Source organism: Haemaphysalis longicornis, unplaced genomic scaffold (assembly GCF_048455015.1).
Source record: "Haemaphysalis longicornis isolate Haplotype H1 unplaced genomic scaffold, Haemaphysalis longicornis Haplotype H1 scaffold_11, whole genome shotgun sequence".
Classification (NCBI taxonomy): Eukaryota; Metazoa; Arthropoda; class Arachnida; order Ixodida; family Ixodidae; genus Haemaphysalis; species Haemaphysalis longicornis.
Window position 1 is genome coordinate 20,131,335 of NW_027526214.1, and position 14,729 is coordinate 20,146,063.

The 14,729-nt window shown below is 49.8% G+C and overlaps 6 non-coding genes across 6 annotated transcripts; all 6 read right to left on the bottom strand.

Annotated features, from left to right (window-relative positions):
- Positions 1 to 1,039: 1,039 nt before the first annotated feature.
- Positions 1,040 to 1,112, bottom strand: Trnat-agu (transfer RNA threonine (anticodon AGU)). The gene has a single exon. It is a non-coding gene; the product is annotated as a tRNA-Thr (tRNA).
- Positions 1,113 to 1,503: 391 nt separating this feature from the next.
- Positions 1,504 to 1,576, bottom strand: Trnat-agu (transfer RNA threonine (anticodon AGU)). Its single transcript has one exon. It is a non-coding gene; the product is annotated as a tRNA-Thr (tRNA).
- Positions 1,577 to 4,288: 2,712 nt separating this feature from the next.
- Trnat-agu (transfer RNA threonine (anticodon AGU)) lies at positions 4,289 to 4,361 on the bottom strand. The gene has a single exon. It is a non-coding gene; the product is annotated as a tRNA-Thr (tRNA).
- A 3,178-nt stretch (positions 4,362 to 7,539) lies between these two features.
- On the bottom strand, positions 7,540 to 7,612 carry Trnat-agu (transfer RNA threonine (anticodon AGU)). Its single transcript has one exon. It is a non-coding gene; the product is annotated as a tRNA-Thr (tRNA).
- Positions 7,613 to 8,004: 392 nt separating this feature from the next.
- Positions 8,005 to 8,077, bottom strand: Trnaa-agc (transfer RNA alanine (anticodon AGC)). The gene has a single exon. It is a non-coding gene; the product is annotated as a tRNA-Ala (tRNA).
- A 390-nt stretch (positions 8,078 to 8,467) lies between these two features.
- On the bottom strand, positions 8,468 to 8,540 carry Trnat-agu (transfer RNA threonine (anticodon AGU)). Its single transcript has one exon. It is a non-coding gene; the product is annotated as a tRNA-Thr (tRNA).
- Between the last annotated feature and the right edge of the window lie 6,189 nt (positions 8,541 to 14,729).

Here is a 14,729-nt window from a genome sequence, read left to right on the forward strand (position 1 = left end):
AAGGGCTGACAGTAAAAAAACCTCGGAAAGCAAGGGGGAGGTTGTAGTGGGTCATAGAAACAGATGAAGAATTTTTTGAGTCGGAAAGAAAGTGGTGAAAAAATGCTCGCCGGGTGGGATTCGAACCCACGTTCTCCAGAATACCGGTCTGGTGCGATAACCTATATGCTACCAGTTGGGCTGTTTCCCCAGAACTTTCTCGGGTATTTATGTGAAGGTATTTTTTTGTTTCCTGCACTTAAGGGGTTGTGCCCAGCGCCACTCGGACTACTCGGGGTGAAGGAGACATTTTTTTTACTCCCGGGCCGTGACTCGAGTGTCCACGACATGTCGACAGTGGTCGACCAGCGTTGAACCCCCTTAGGCTCCCTTTGGCGCCAAGACTGCTAGAACACAGGCCTTCGTTAAGCATGTAGGAAATAAGAAAATGGGAAATGAGGGGCTCCGTGAAATAAGACAGAAAATAAGGGCTGACAGTCAAGAAAACCTCGGAAAGCAAAGGGGAGGTTGTAGTGCGTCATTGAAACAGATGAAGAATTTTTTGAGTCGAAAAGAAAGTGGTGAAAAAATGCCCGCCGGGTGGGATCCGAACCCACGTCCTCCAAAATACCGGTCTGGTGCGATAACCACTATGCTACCAGCGGGGCGATTTCCCCAGAACTTTCTCGGGTATTTATGTGAAGGTATTTTTTTGTTTCCTGTACTTGGGGGGGGGGGGTAGCCAGTGCCACTCGGACTACTCGGGGTGAAGGGGACCTTTTTTAAACCCCCGGGTCGTGAGTCGAGTTTCTACGACATGTCGAGAGTAGTCGACCAGCGTTGAACCTTCTTAAGCTCCGTTTGGCACCAAGACTGCCAGAACCGAGGCCCTCGCTAAGAATGCAGCCAATCAAAAAATGGGAAATGAGGGGCTCCGTGAAATAAGACAGAAAATAAGGGCTGGCAGTCAAGAAAACCTCAGAAGCAAAGGGGAGCTTGTAGTGGGTCATAGAAAGAGATGAAGAATTTTTTTAGTCGAAAAGAAACAGGTGAAAAAATGCCCGCAGGGTGGGATCTGAACCCACGACCTCCAGAATACTGGTCTGGTGCAATAACCACTATGCTACCAGCGGGGCTGTTTCGCCAGAACTTTCTCGGGTATTTATGTGAAGGTATTTTTTTGTTTCGTGCACTTGAGGGTGGTAGCCAGCGCCACTCGAACTACTCGGGGTGAAGGGGGCATTCTTTTACCCCCGGGTCGTGACTCGAGTGTCTACGACATGTCGAGAGCAGTCGACCAGCGTTGAACCCTCTTAAGCTCCGTTTGGCACCAAGACTGCCAGAAAAGAGGCCCTCGCTAACCATGTAGCGAATAAAAAAATGGGAAATGAGGGGCTCCGTGAAATAAGACAGAAAAAGAGGGCTGACAGTCAAGAAAACCTCGGAAAGCAAAGGGGAGGTTGTAGTGGGTCATTGAAACAGATGAAGAACTTTTTGAGTCGAAAAGAAAGTGGTGAAAAAATGCCCGCCGGGTGGGATCCGAACCCACGACCTCCAGAATACTGGTTTGGTGCGATAACCAATACGCTACCGGCGGGGCTGTTTCCCCAGCACTTTCTCGGGTATTTATGTTAAGGTATTTTTTGTTTCTTGCACTTGGGGGTGGTAGCCAGCGCCACTTGGACTACTCGGGGTGACTTCTTTTTAACTCCCGGGCCGTGACTCGAGTGTCTACGACATGTCGAGAGTGGTCGACCAGCGTTGAACATCCTTAAGCTCCCTTTGGCACCAAGACTGCCAGAACAGAGGCCCTCTCTAAGCATGTAGGTTATCAGAAAATGGGAAATGAGGGGCTCCGTGAATTGAGACAGAAAATAAGCGGTGGCAGTCAAGAAAACTTCGGAAAGAAAGGGGAGGTTGTAGTGGGTCATAGAAACAGAAGAAGAATTTTTTGAGTTGAAAAGAAAGTGGTGAAAAATGCCCGCCGGGTGGGATACGAACCCACGCTCTCCAGAATACCGGTCTGGTGCGATAACCACTACGCTACCGGCGGGGCTGTTTCCCTAGCACGTTCTCGGGTATTTATGTTAACGTATTTTTTTGTTTCCTGTACTTGGGGGGGGGGGGGTAGCCAGTGCCACTCGGACTACTCGGGGTGAAGGAGACGTTCTTTTTAACCCCCGGGTCGTGAGTCGAGTCTCTACGACATGTCGAGAGTAGTCGACCAGCGTTGAACCCTCTCAAGCTCCCTTTGTCACCAAGACTTCCAGAACCGAGGCCCTCGCTAAGCATGTAGCGAATCAGACAATGGGAAAAGAGGGGCTCTGTGAAATAAGACAAGAAAATAACGACTGGCAGTCAAGAAAACCTCGGAAAGCAATCGGGAGGTTGTAGTGGGTCATAGAAAGAGATGAAGAATTTTTTGAGTCGAAAAGAAACAGGTGAAAAAATGCCCGCAGGTTGGGATCTGAACCCACGACCTCCAGAATACTGGTATGGTGCCATAACCACTATGCTTCCAGCGGGGCTGTTTCGCCAGAACTTTTTCGGGTATTTATGTGAAGGTATTTTTTTGTTTCCTGCACTTGAGGGTGGTATCCAGCGCCACTCGAACTACTCGGGGTGAAGGGGACATTTTTTTTTACCTCCCGGGCCGTGACTCGAGTGTCCACGACATGTCGACAGTGGTCGACCAGCGTTGAACCCCCTTAGGCTCCCTTTGGCGCCAAGACTGCTAGAACACAGGCCTTCGTTAAGCATGCAGGGAATCAGAAAATGGGAAATGAGGGGCTCCGTGAAATAAGACAGAAAATAAGGGCTGACAGCCAAGAAAACCTCGGAAAGCAAAGGGGAGGTTGTAGTGGGTTATTGAAACAGATGAAGAATTTTTTGATTCGAAAAGAAAGTGGTGAAAAAATGCCCGCCGTGTGGGATCCGAACCCACGACCTCCAGAATACTGGTTTGGTGCGATAACCAATACGCTACCGGCGGGGCTGTTTCCCCAGCACTTTCTCGGGTGTTTATGTTAAGGTATTTTTTGTTTCTTGCACTTGGGGGTGGTAGCCAGCGCCACTTGGACTACTCGGGGTGACTCTTTTTCACTCCCGGGCCGTGACTCGAGTGTCTACGACATGTCGAGAGTGGTCGACCAGCGTTGAACATGCTTAAGCTCCCTTTGGCGCCAAGATTGCTAGAACAGAGGCCTTCGTTAAGCAGGTAGCGAATCAGAAAATGGGAAATGAGGGGCTCCTTGAAATAAGAAAGAAAATAAGGGCTGACAGTCAAGAAAACCTCGGAAAGCAAAGGGGAGGTTGTAGTGGGTCATAGAAACAGATGAAGAATTTTTTGAGTCGAAAAGAAAGAGGTGAAAAACTGCCCGCCGGGTGGGGTCCGAACCCACGTTCCCCAGAATACCGGTCTGGTGCGATAACCACTGCGCCAGCGGCGAGGCTGTTTCCGCAGCACTTTCTCGGGTATTTGTGTTAAGGTATTTTTTTGTTTCCGGCACTTGGGGGTTGTAGCCTGCGCCACTGGGACTACTCGGGGTGAAGGGGGCCGTCTTTTTAACCCCCGGGTCGTGACTCGAGTGTCTAGGACATGTCGAGAGAAGTCGACCAGCATTGAACAATGTTAAGCTCCCTTTGGCACCAAGACTGCCAGAAGAGAGGCCCTCTCTAAGCATGTAGGTTATCAGAAAATGGGAAATGAGGGGCTCCGTGAAATGAGACAGAAAATAAGCGCTGGCAGTCAAGAAAACTTCGGAAAGAAAGGGGAAGGTTGTAGTGGGTCATAGAAACAGAAGAAGAATTTTTTGAGTCGAAAAGAAAGTGGTGAAAAATGCCCTCCGGGTGGGATACGAACCCACGCTCTCCAGAATACCGGTCTGGTGCGATAACCACTACGCTACCGGCGGGGCTGTTTCCCTAGCACTTTCTCGGGTATTTATGTTAAGGTATTTTTTTGTTTCCTGTACTTGGGGGGGGGGGTAGCCAGTGCCACTCGGACTACTCGGGGTGAAGGAGACCTTCTTTTTAACCCCCGGGTCGTGAGTCGAGTCTCTACGACATGTCGAGAGTAGTCGACCAGCGTTGAACCCTCTCAAGCTCCCTTTGGCACCAAGACTTCCAGAACCGAGGCCCTCGCTAAGCATGTAGCGAATCAGACAATGGGAAAAGAGGGGCTCCGTGAAATAAGACAAGAAAATAAGGACTGGCAGTCAAGAAAACCTCGGAAAGCAATCGGGAGGTTGTAATGGGTCAGAGAAAGAGATGAATTTTTGTGAGTCGAAAAGAAACAGGTGAAAAAATGCCCGCAGGGTGGGATCTGAACCCACGACCTCCAGAATACTGGTCTGGTGCAATAACCACTATGCTACCAGCGGGGCTGTTTCGCCAGAACTTTCTCGGGTATTTATGTGAAGGTATTTTTTTGTTTCGTGCACTTGAGGGTGGTAGCCAGCGCCACTCGAACTACTCGGGGTGAAGGGGGCATTCTTTTACCCCCGGGTCGTGACTCGAGTGTCTACGACATGTCGAGAGCAGTCGGCCAGCGTTGAACCCTCTTAAGGTCCGTTTGGCACCAAGACTGCCAGAAAAGAGGCCCTCGCTAACCATGTAGCGAATAAAAAAATGGGAAATGAGGGGCTCCGTGAAATAAGACAGAAAAAGAGGGCTGACAGTCAAGAAAACCTCGGAAAGCAAAGGGGAGGTTGTAGTGGGTCATTGAAACAGATGAAGAACTTTTTGAGTCGAAAAGAAAGTGGTGAAAAAATGCCCGCCGGGTGGGATCCGAACCCACGACCTCTAGAATACTGGTTTGGTGCGATAACCAATACGCTACCGGCGGGGCTGTTTCCCCAGCACTTTCTCGGGTATTTATGTTAAGGTATTTTTTGTTTCTTGCACTTGGGGGTGGTAGCCAGCGCCACTTGGACTACTCGGGGTGACTTCTTTTTAACTCCCGGGCCGTGACTCGAGTGTCTACGACATGTCGAGAGTGGTCGACCAGCGTTGAACATCCTTAAGCTCCCTTTGGCACCAAGACTGCCAGAACAGAGGCCCTCTCTAAGCATGTAGGTTATCAGAAAATGGGAAATGAGGGGCTCCGTGAATTGAGACAGAAAATAAGCGCTGGCAGTCAAGAAAACTTCGGAAAGAAAGGGGAGGTTGTAGTGGGTCATAGAAACAGAAGAAGAATTTTTTGAGTTGAAAAGAAAGTGGTGAAAAATGCCCGCCGGGTGGGATACGAACCCACGCTCTCCAGAATACCGGTCTGGTGCGATAACCACTACGCTACCGGCGGGGCTGTTTCCCTAGCACGTTCTCGGGTATTTATGTTAACGTATTTTTTTGTTTCCTGTACTTGGGGGGGGGGGGTAGCCAGTGCCACTCGGACTACTCGGGGTGAAGGAGACGTTCTTTTTAACCCCCGGGTCGTGAGTCGAGTCTCTACGACATGTCGAGAGTAGTCGACCAGCGTTGAACCCTCTCAAGCTCCCTTTGGCACCAAGACTTCCAGAACCGAGGCCCTCGCTAAGCATGTAGCGAATCAGACAATGGGAAAAGAGGGGCTCCGTGAAATAAGACAAGAAAATAACGACTGGCAGTCAAGAAAACCTCGGAAAGCAATCGGGAGGTTGTAGTGGGTCATAGAAAGAGATGAAGAATTTTTTTAGTCGAAAAGAAACAGGTGAAAAAATGCCCGCAGGTTGGGATCTGAACCCACGACCTCCAGAATACTGGTATGGTGCCATAACCACTATGCTTCCAGCGGGGCTGTTTCGCCAGAACTTTTTCGGGTATTTATGTGAAGGTATTTTTTTGTTTCCTGCACTTGAGGGTGGTATCCAGCGCCACTCGAACTACTCGGGGTGAAGGGGACATTTTTTTTTACCTCCCGGGCCGTGACTCGAGTGTCCACGACATGTCGACAGTGGTCGACCAGCGTTGAACCCCCTTAGGCTCCCTTTGGCGCCAAGACTGCTAGAACACAGGCCTTCGTTAAGCATGCAGGGAATCAGAAAATGGGAAATGAGGGGCTCCGTGAAATAAGACAGAAAATAAGGGCTGACAGCCAAGAAAACCTCGGAAAGCAAAGGAGAGGTTGTAGTGGGTTATTGAAACAGATGAAGAATTTTTTGATTCGAAAAGAAAGTGGTGAAAAAATGCCCGCCGTGTGGGATCCGAACCCACGACCTCCAGAATACTGGTTTGGTGCGATAACCAATACGCTACCGGCGGGGCTGTTTCCCCAGCACTTTCTCGGGTGTTTATGTTAAGGTATTTTTTGTTTCTTGCACTTGGGGGTGGTAGCCAGCGCCACTTGGACTACTCGGGGTGACTTCTTTTTCACTCCCGGGCCGTGACTCGAGTGTCTACGACATGTCGAGAGTGGTCGACCAGCGTTGAACATGCTTAAGCTCCCTTTGGCGCCAAGATTGCTAGAACAGAGGCCTTCGTTAAGCAGGTAGCGAATCAGAAAATGGGAAATGAGGGGCTCCTTAAAATAAGAAAGAAAATAAGGGCTGACAGTCAAGAAAACCTCGGAAAGCAAAGGGGAGGTTGTAGTGGGTCATAGAAACAGATGAAGAATTTTTTGAGTCGAAAAGAAAGAGGTGAAAAACTGCCCGCCGGGTGGGGTCCGAACCCACGTTCCCCAGAATACCGGTCTGGTGCGATAACCACTGCGCCAGCGGCGAGGCTGTTTCCGCAGCACTTTCTCGGGTATTTGTGTTAAGGTATTTTTTTGTTTCCGGCACTTGGGGGTTGTAGCCTGCGCCACTGGGACTACTCGGGGTGAAGGGGGCCGTCTTTTTAACCCCCGGGTCGTGACTCGAGTGTCTAGGACATGTCGAGAGAAGTCGACCAGCATTGAACAATGTTAAGCTCCCTTTGGCACCAAGACTGCCAGAACAGAGGCCCTCTCTAAGCATGTAGGTTATCAGAAAATGGGAAATGAGGGGCTCCGTGAAATGAGACAGAAAATAAGCGCTGGCAGTCAAGAAAACTTCGGAAAGAAAGGGGAAGGTTGTAGTGGGTCATAGAAACAGAAGAAGAATTTTTTGAGTCGAAAAGAAAGTGGTGAAAAATGCCCGCCGGGTGGGATACGAACCCACGCTCTCCAGAATACCGGTCTGGTGCGATAACCACTACGCTACCGGCGGGGCTGTTTCCCTAGCACTTTCTCGGGTATTTATGTTAAGGTATTTTTTTGTTTCCTGTACTTGGGGGGGGGGGGGTAGCCAGTGCCACTCGGACTACTCGGGGTGAAGGAGACCTTCTTTTTAACCCCCGGGTCGTGAGTCGAGTCTCTACGACATGTCGAGAGTAGTCGACCAGCGTTGAACCCTCTCAAGCTCCCTTTGGCACCAAGACTTCCAGAACCGAGGCCCTCGCTAAGCATGTAGCGAATCAGACAATGGGAAAAGAGGGGCTCCGTGAAATAAGACAAGAAAATAAGGACTGGCAGTCAAGAAAACCTCGGAAAGCAATCGGGAGGTTGTAATGGGTCAGAGAAAGAGATGAATTTTTGTGAGTCGAAAAGAAACAGGTGAAAAAATGCCCGCAGGGTGGGATCTGAACCCACGACCTCCAGAATACTGGTCTGGTGCAATAACCACTATGCTACCAGCGGGGCTGTTTCGCCAGAACTTTCTCGGGTATTTATGTGAAGGTATTTTTTTGTTTCCTGCACTTGAGGGTGGTAGCCAGCGCCACTCGAACTACTCGGGGTGAAGGGGACATTTTTTTTACCCCCGGGTCGTGACAAGAGTGTCTACAACATGTCGAGAGTAGTCGACCAGCGTTGAACCCTCTTAAGCTCCGTTTGGCACCAAGACTGCCAGAAAAGAGGCCCTCGCTAACCATGTAGCGAATAAAAAAATGGGAAATGAGGGGCTCCGTGAAATAAGACAGAAAATAAGGGCTGACAGTCAAGAAAACCTCGGAAAGCAATGGGGAGGTTGTAGTGGGTCATTGAAACAGATGAAGAACTTTTTGAGTCGAAAAGAAAGTGGTGAAAAAATGCCCGCCGGGTGGGATCCGAACCCACGACCTCCAGAATGCTGGTTTGGTGCGATAACCAATACGCTACCGGCGGGGCTGTTTCCCCAGCACTTTCTCAGGTATTTATGTTAAGGTATTTTTTGTTTCTTGCACTTGGGGGTGGTAGCCAGCGCCACTCGAACTACTCGGGGTGAAGGGGACATTTTTTTAACTCCCGGGCCATGACTCGAGTGTCTACGACATGTCGACAGTGGTCGACCAGCGTTGAACATCCTTAAGCTTCCTTTGGCGCCAAGATTGCTAGAACAGAGGCCCTCGCTAAGCATGTAGCGAATCAAAAAATGGGAAATGAGGGGCTCCGTGAAATAAGACAGAAAATAAGGGCTGGCAGTCAAGAAAACCTCGGAAGCAAAGGGGAGCTTGTAGTGGGTCATAGAAAGAGATGAAGAACTTTTTGAGCCGAAAAGAAACAGGTGAAAAAATGCCCGCCGGGTGGGATCCGAACCCACGACCTCCAGAATACTGGTCTGGTGCGATAACCACTACGCTACCGGCGGGGCTGTTTCCGCAGCACTTTCTCGGGTATTTGTGTTAATGTATTTTTTTGTTTCCGGCACTTGGAGGTGGTAGCCAGCGCCACTCGAACTACTCGGGGTGAAGGAGACCTTCTTTTTAACCCCCGGGTCGTGAGTCGAGTCTCTACGACATGTCGAGATTAGTCGACCAGCGTTGAACCCTCTCAAGCTCCCTTTGGCACCAAGACTTCCAGAACCGAGGCCCTCGCTAAGCATGTAGCGAATCAGACAATGGGAAAAGAGGGGCTCCGTGAAATAAGACAAGAAAATAAGGACTGGCAGTCAAGAAAACCCCGGAAAACAATCGGGAGATTGTAATGGGTCAGAGAAAGAGATGAATTTTTTGAGTCCAAAAGAAAGTGGTGAAAAAATGCCCGCAGGGGGGGATCTGAACGCACGACCTCCAGAATACTGGTCTGCTGCGATAACCACTACGCTACCGGCGAGGCTGTTTCCCTAGCACTTTCTCGGGTTTTTGTGTTAAGGTATGTTTTTGTTTCCTGCACTTGGGGTTGGTAGCCAGCGCCACTCGGCCTACTCGGGGTGAAGGGGACCTTCTTTTTAACCCCCGGGTCGTGACTCGAGTGTCTACGACATGTCGAGAGTAGTCGACCAACGTTGAGCCCTCTTAAGCTCCCTTTGGCACCAAGACTGCCAGAACAAAGGCCCTCGCTAAGCATGTTGCTAATGAGAAATTGGGAAAAGAGGGGCTCCATGAAATAAGACAGAAAATAAAGGCTGGCAGTCAAGAAAACCACGGAAAGCAAAGAGAAGCTTGTAGTGAGTGATAGAAAGAGATGAATTTTTTGAGTCCAAAAGAAAGTGGTAAAAAATGCCCGCCGGGTGGGATCTGAACCCACGACCTCCAGATTACCGGTCTTGTGCCATAACCACTACGCTACCGGCGGGACGGTTTCCCCAGCACTTTAGCGTGTATTTATGTTGAGGTATTTTTTGTTTCCTGCACTTGGGGGTGGTAGCCAGCGCCACTTGGACTACTCGGGGTGACTTCTTTTTAACTCCCGGGCCGTGACTCGAGTGTCCACGACATGTCGAGAGTTGTCTTCCAGCGTTGAACCCCCTTAAGCTTCCTTTGTCGCCAAGATTGCTAGAACAGAGGCCTTCGTTAAGCATGTAGCGAATCAGAAAATGGGAAAGGAGGGGCTCTGTGAAGTAAGACAGAAAATAAGGGCTGACAGTAAAAAAACCTCGGAAAGCAAAGGGGAGGTTGTAGTGGGTCATAGAAACAGATGAAGAATTTTTTGATTCGGAAAGAAAGTGGTGAAAAAATGCCCGCCGGGTGGGATCCGAACCCACGTTCTCCAGAATACCGGTCTGGTGCGATAACCACTATGCTACCAGTGGGGCTGTTTCCCCAGAACTTTCTCGGGTATTTATGTGAAGGTATTTATTGTTTCCTGCACTTAAGGGGTTGTGCCCAGCGCCACTCGGACTACTCGGGGTGAAGGGGACATTTTTTTAACCTCCGGGCCGTGACTCGAGTGTCCACGACATGTCGACAGTGGTCGACCAGCGTTGAACCCCCTAAGGCTCCCTTTGGCGCCAAGACTGCTAGAACACAGGCCTTCGTTAACCATGTAGGGAATCAGAAAATGGGAAATGAGGGGCTCCGTGAAATAAGACAGAAAATAAGGGCTGACAGTAAAGAAAACCTCGGAAAGCAAAGGGTAGGTTGTAGTGGGTCATTGAAACAGAGGAAGAATTTTTTGAGTCGAAAAGAAAGTGGTGAAAAAATGCCCGCCGGGTGGGATCCGAACCCACGTCCTCCAGAATACCGGTCTGGTGCGATAACCACTATGCTACCAGCGGGGCTGTTTCCCCAGAACTTTCTCGGGTATTTATGTGAAGGTATTTTTTTGTTTCCTGTACTTGGGGGGGGGGTAGCCAGTGCCACTCGGACTACTCGGGGTGAAGGGGACCTTTTTTAAACCCCCAGGTCGTGAGTCGAGTTTCTACGACATGTCGAGAGTAGTCGACCATCGTTGAACCCTCTTAAGCTCCGTTGGGCACCAAGACTTCCAGAACAGAGGCCCTCGCTAAGAATGTAGCCAATCAAAAAATGGGAAATGAGGGGCTCCGTGAAATAAGACAGAAAATAAGGGCTGGCAGTCAAGAAAGCCTCGGAAGAAAAGGGGGCTTGTAGTGGGTCATAGAAAGAGATGAAGAATTTTTTGAGTCGAAACTCGAGTGTCTACGACATGTCGAGAGTAGTCGACCAGCGTTGAACCCTTTTAGGCTCCGTTTGGCACCAAGAGTGCCAGAACAGAGGCCCTCGCTATGCATGTAGCGAATCAAAAAATGGGAAATGAGGGGCTCCGTGAAATAAGACAGAAAATAAGGGCTGACAGTCAAGAAAACCTCGGAAAGCAAAGGGGAGGTTGTAGTGGGTCATTGAAACAGATGAAGAATTTTTTGAGTCGAAAAGAAAGTGGTGATAAAATGCCCGCCGCGTGGTATCCGAACCCACGACATCCAGAATACTGGTTTGGTGGGATAACCAATACGCTACCGGCGGGGCTGTTTCCCCAGCACTTTCTCGGGTATTTATGTTAAGGTATTTTTTGTTTCTTGCACTTGGGGGTGGTAGCCAGCGTCACTTGGACTACTCGGGGTGACTTCTTTTTCACTCCCGGGCCGTGACTCGAGTGTCTACGACATGTCGAGAGTGGTCGACCAGCGTTGAACATCCTTAAGCTCCCTTTGGCGCCAAGATTGCTAGAACAGAGGCCTTCGTTAAGCATGTAGCGAATCAGAAAATGGGAAATGAGGGGCTCCGTGAACTAAGAAAGAAAATAAGGGCTGACAGTCAAGAAAACCTCGGAAAGCAAAGGGGAGGTTGTAGTGGGTTATAGAAACAGATGAAGAATTTTTTGAGTCGAAAAGAAAGTGGTGAAAAATGCCCGCGGGTGGGATATGAACCCACGCTCTCCAGAATACCGGTCTGGTGCGATAACCACTACGCTACCGGCGGGGCTGTTTCCCCAGCACTTTCTCGGGTATTTATGTTAAGGTATTTTTTTGTTTCCAGTACTTGGGGGGGGGGGCTAGCCAGTGCCACTCGGACTACTCGGGGTGAAGGGGACCTTTTTTTAAACCCCCGGGTAGTGAGTCGAGTCTCTACGACATGTCGAGTCTAGTCGACCAGCGTTGAACCCTCTCAAGCTCCCTTTGGCACCAAGACTGCCAGAACAGAGGCCCTCGCTAAGCATCTAGCGAATCAGAAAATGGGAAAAGAGGGGCTCCGTGAAATAAGACAGGAAATAAGGGCTACGAGTCAAGAAAACCTCGGAAAGAAAGCGGAGGTTGTAGTGTGTCATAGAAAGAGAAGAAGAATTTTTTGAGTCGAAAAGAAAGTGGTGAAAAACTGCCCGCCGGGTGGGATTCGAACCCACGTTCCCCAGAAAACCGGTCTGGTGCGATAACCACTGCGCCAGCGGCGGGGCTGTTTCCGCAGCACTTTCTCGGGTATTTGTGTTAAGGTATTTTTTTGTTTCCGGCACTTGGGGGTGGTAGCCTGCGCCACTGGGACTACTCGGGGTGAAGGGGACCGTCTTTTTAACCCCCGGGTCGTGACTCGAGTGTCTACGACATGCCGAGAGTAGTCGACCAGCATTAAACAATGTTAAGCTCCCTTTGGCACCAAGACTGCCAGAACAGAGGCCCTCTCTAAGCATGTAGGTTATCAGAAAATGGGAAATGAGGGGCTCCGTGAAATGAGACAGAAAATAAGCGTTGGCAGTCAAGAAAACTTCGGAAAGAAAGGGGAGGTTGTAGTGGGTCATAGAAACAGAAGAAGCATTTTTTGAGTCGAAAAGAAAGTGGTGAAAAATGCCCGACGGGTGGGATACGAACCCACGCTCTCCAGAATACAGGTCTGCTGCGATAACCACTACGCTACCGGCGAGGCTGTTTCCCTAGCACTTTCTCGGGTTTTTGTGTTAAGGTATGTTTTTGTTTCCTGCACTTGGGGTTGGTAGCCAGCGCCACTCGGCCTACTCGGGGTGAAGGGGACCTTCTTTTTAACCCCCGGGTCGTGACTCGAGTGTCTACGACATGTCGAGAGTAGTCGACCAGCGTTGAGCCCTCTTAAGCTCCCTTTGGCACCAAGACTGCCAGAACAAAGGCCCTCGCTAAGCATGTTGCTAATGAGAAATTGGGAAAAGAGGGGCTCCATGAAATAAGACAGAAAATAAAGGCTGGCAGTCAAGAACACCTCGGAAAGCAAAGGGAAGCTTGCAGTGGGTCGTAGAAAGAGATTAATTTTTTGAGTCCAGAAGAAAGTGGTGAAAAAATGCCCGCCGGGTGGGATCCGAACCTGCGACCTCCAGAATACCGGTCTGGTGCTATAACCACTACGTTACCGGCGGGACTGTTTCCCCAGCACTTTAGCGTGTATTTATGTTAAGGTATTTTTTGTTTCCTGCACTTGGGGGTGTTAGCCAGCGCCACTTGGACTACTCGGGGTGACTTCTTTTTAACTCCCGGGGCGTGACTCGAGTGTCCACGACATGTCGAGAGTGGTCGACCAGCGTTGAACCCCCTTCAGCTCCCTTTGTGGCCAAGATTGCTAGAACAGAGGCCTTCGTTAGGCATGTAGCGAATCAGAAAATGGGAAAGGAGGGGCTCTGTGAAGTAAGACAGAAAATAAGGGCTGACAGTAAAAAAACCTCGGAAAGCAAAGGGGAGGTTGTAGTGGGTCATAGAAACAGATGAAGAATTTTTTGAGTCGGAAAGAAAGTGGTGAAAAAATGCCCGCCGGGTGGGATCCGAACTCTCGTTCTCCAGAATACCGGTCTGGTGCGATAACCACTATGCTACCAGTGGGGCTGTTTCCCCAGAACTTTCTCGGGTATTTATGTGAAGGCATTTTTTTGTTTCCTGCACTTAAGGGGTTGTGCCCAGCACCACTCGGACTACTCGGGGTGAAGGGGACCGTCTTTTTAACCCCCGGGTCGTGACTCGAGTGTCTACGACATGTCGAGAGTAGTCGACCAGCGTTGAACCCTTTTAGGCTCCGTTTGGCACCAAGAGTGCCAGAACAGAGGCCCTCGCTATGCATGTAGCGAATCAAAAAATGGGAAATGAGGGGCTCCGTGAAATAAGACAGAAAATAAGGGCTGACAGTCAAGAAAACCTCGGAAAGCAAAGGGGAGGTTGTAGTGGGTCATAGAAACAGATGAAGAATTTTTTGAGTCGAAAAGAAAGTGGTGAAAAAATGCCCGCCGCGTGGTATCCGAACCCACGACCTCCAGAATACTGGTTTGGTGCGATAACCAATACGCTACCGGCGGGGCTGTTTCCCCAGCACTTTCTCGGGTATTTATGTTAAGGTATTTTTTGTTTCTTGCACTTGGGGGTGGTAGCCAGCGCCACTTGGACTACTCGGGGTGACTTCTTTTTCACTCCCGGGCCGTGACTCGAGTGTCTACGACATGTCGAGAGTGGTCGACCAGCGTTGAACATCCTTAAGCTCCCTTTGGCGCCAAGATTGCTAGAACAGTGGCCTTCGTTAAGCATGTAGCGAATCAGAAAATGGGAAATGAGGGGCTCCGTGAACTAAGAAAGAAAATAAGGGCTGACAGTCAAGAAAACCTCGGAAAGCAAAGGGGAGGTTGTAGTGGGTCATAGAATCAGATGAAGAATTTTTTGAGTCGAAAAGAAAGTGGTGAAAAATGCCCGCCGGGTGGGATACGAACCCACGCTCTCCAGAATACCGGTCTGGTGCGATAACCACTACGCTACGGGCGGGGCTGTTTCCCCAGAACTTTCTCGGGTATTTATGTGAAGGTATTTTTTTGTTTCCTGCACTTAAGGGGTTGTGCCCAGCGCCACTCGGACTACTCGGGGTGAAGGGGACCTTCTTTTTAACCCCCGGGTCGTGAGTCGAGTCTCTACGACATGTCGAGAGTAGTCGACCAGCGTTCAACCCTCTCAAGCTCCCTTTGGCACCAAGACTGCCAGAACAGAGGCCCTCGCTAAGCATGTAGCGAATCAGAAAATGGGAAATGAGGGGCTCCGTGAAATAAGACATAAAATAAGGGCTGACAGTCAAGAAAACCTCGGAAAGCAAAGGGGAGGTTATAGTATGTCATTGAAACAGATGAAGAATTTTTTGAGTCGAAAAGAAAGTGGTGAAAAATGCCCGCCGGG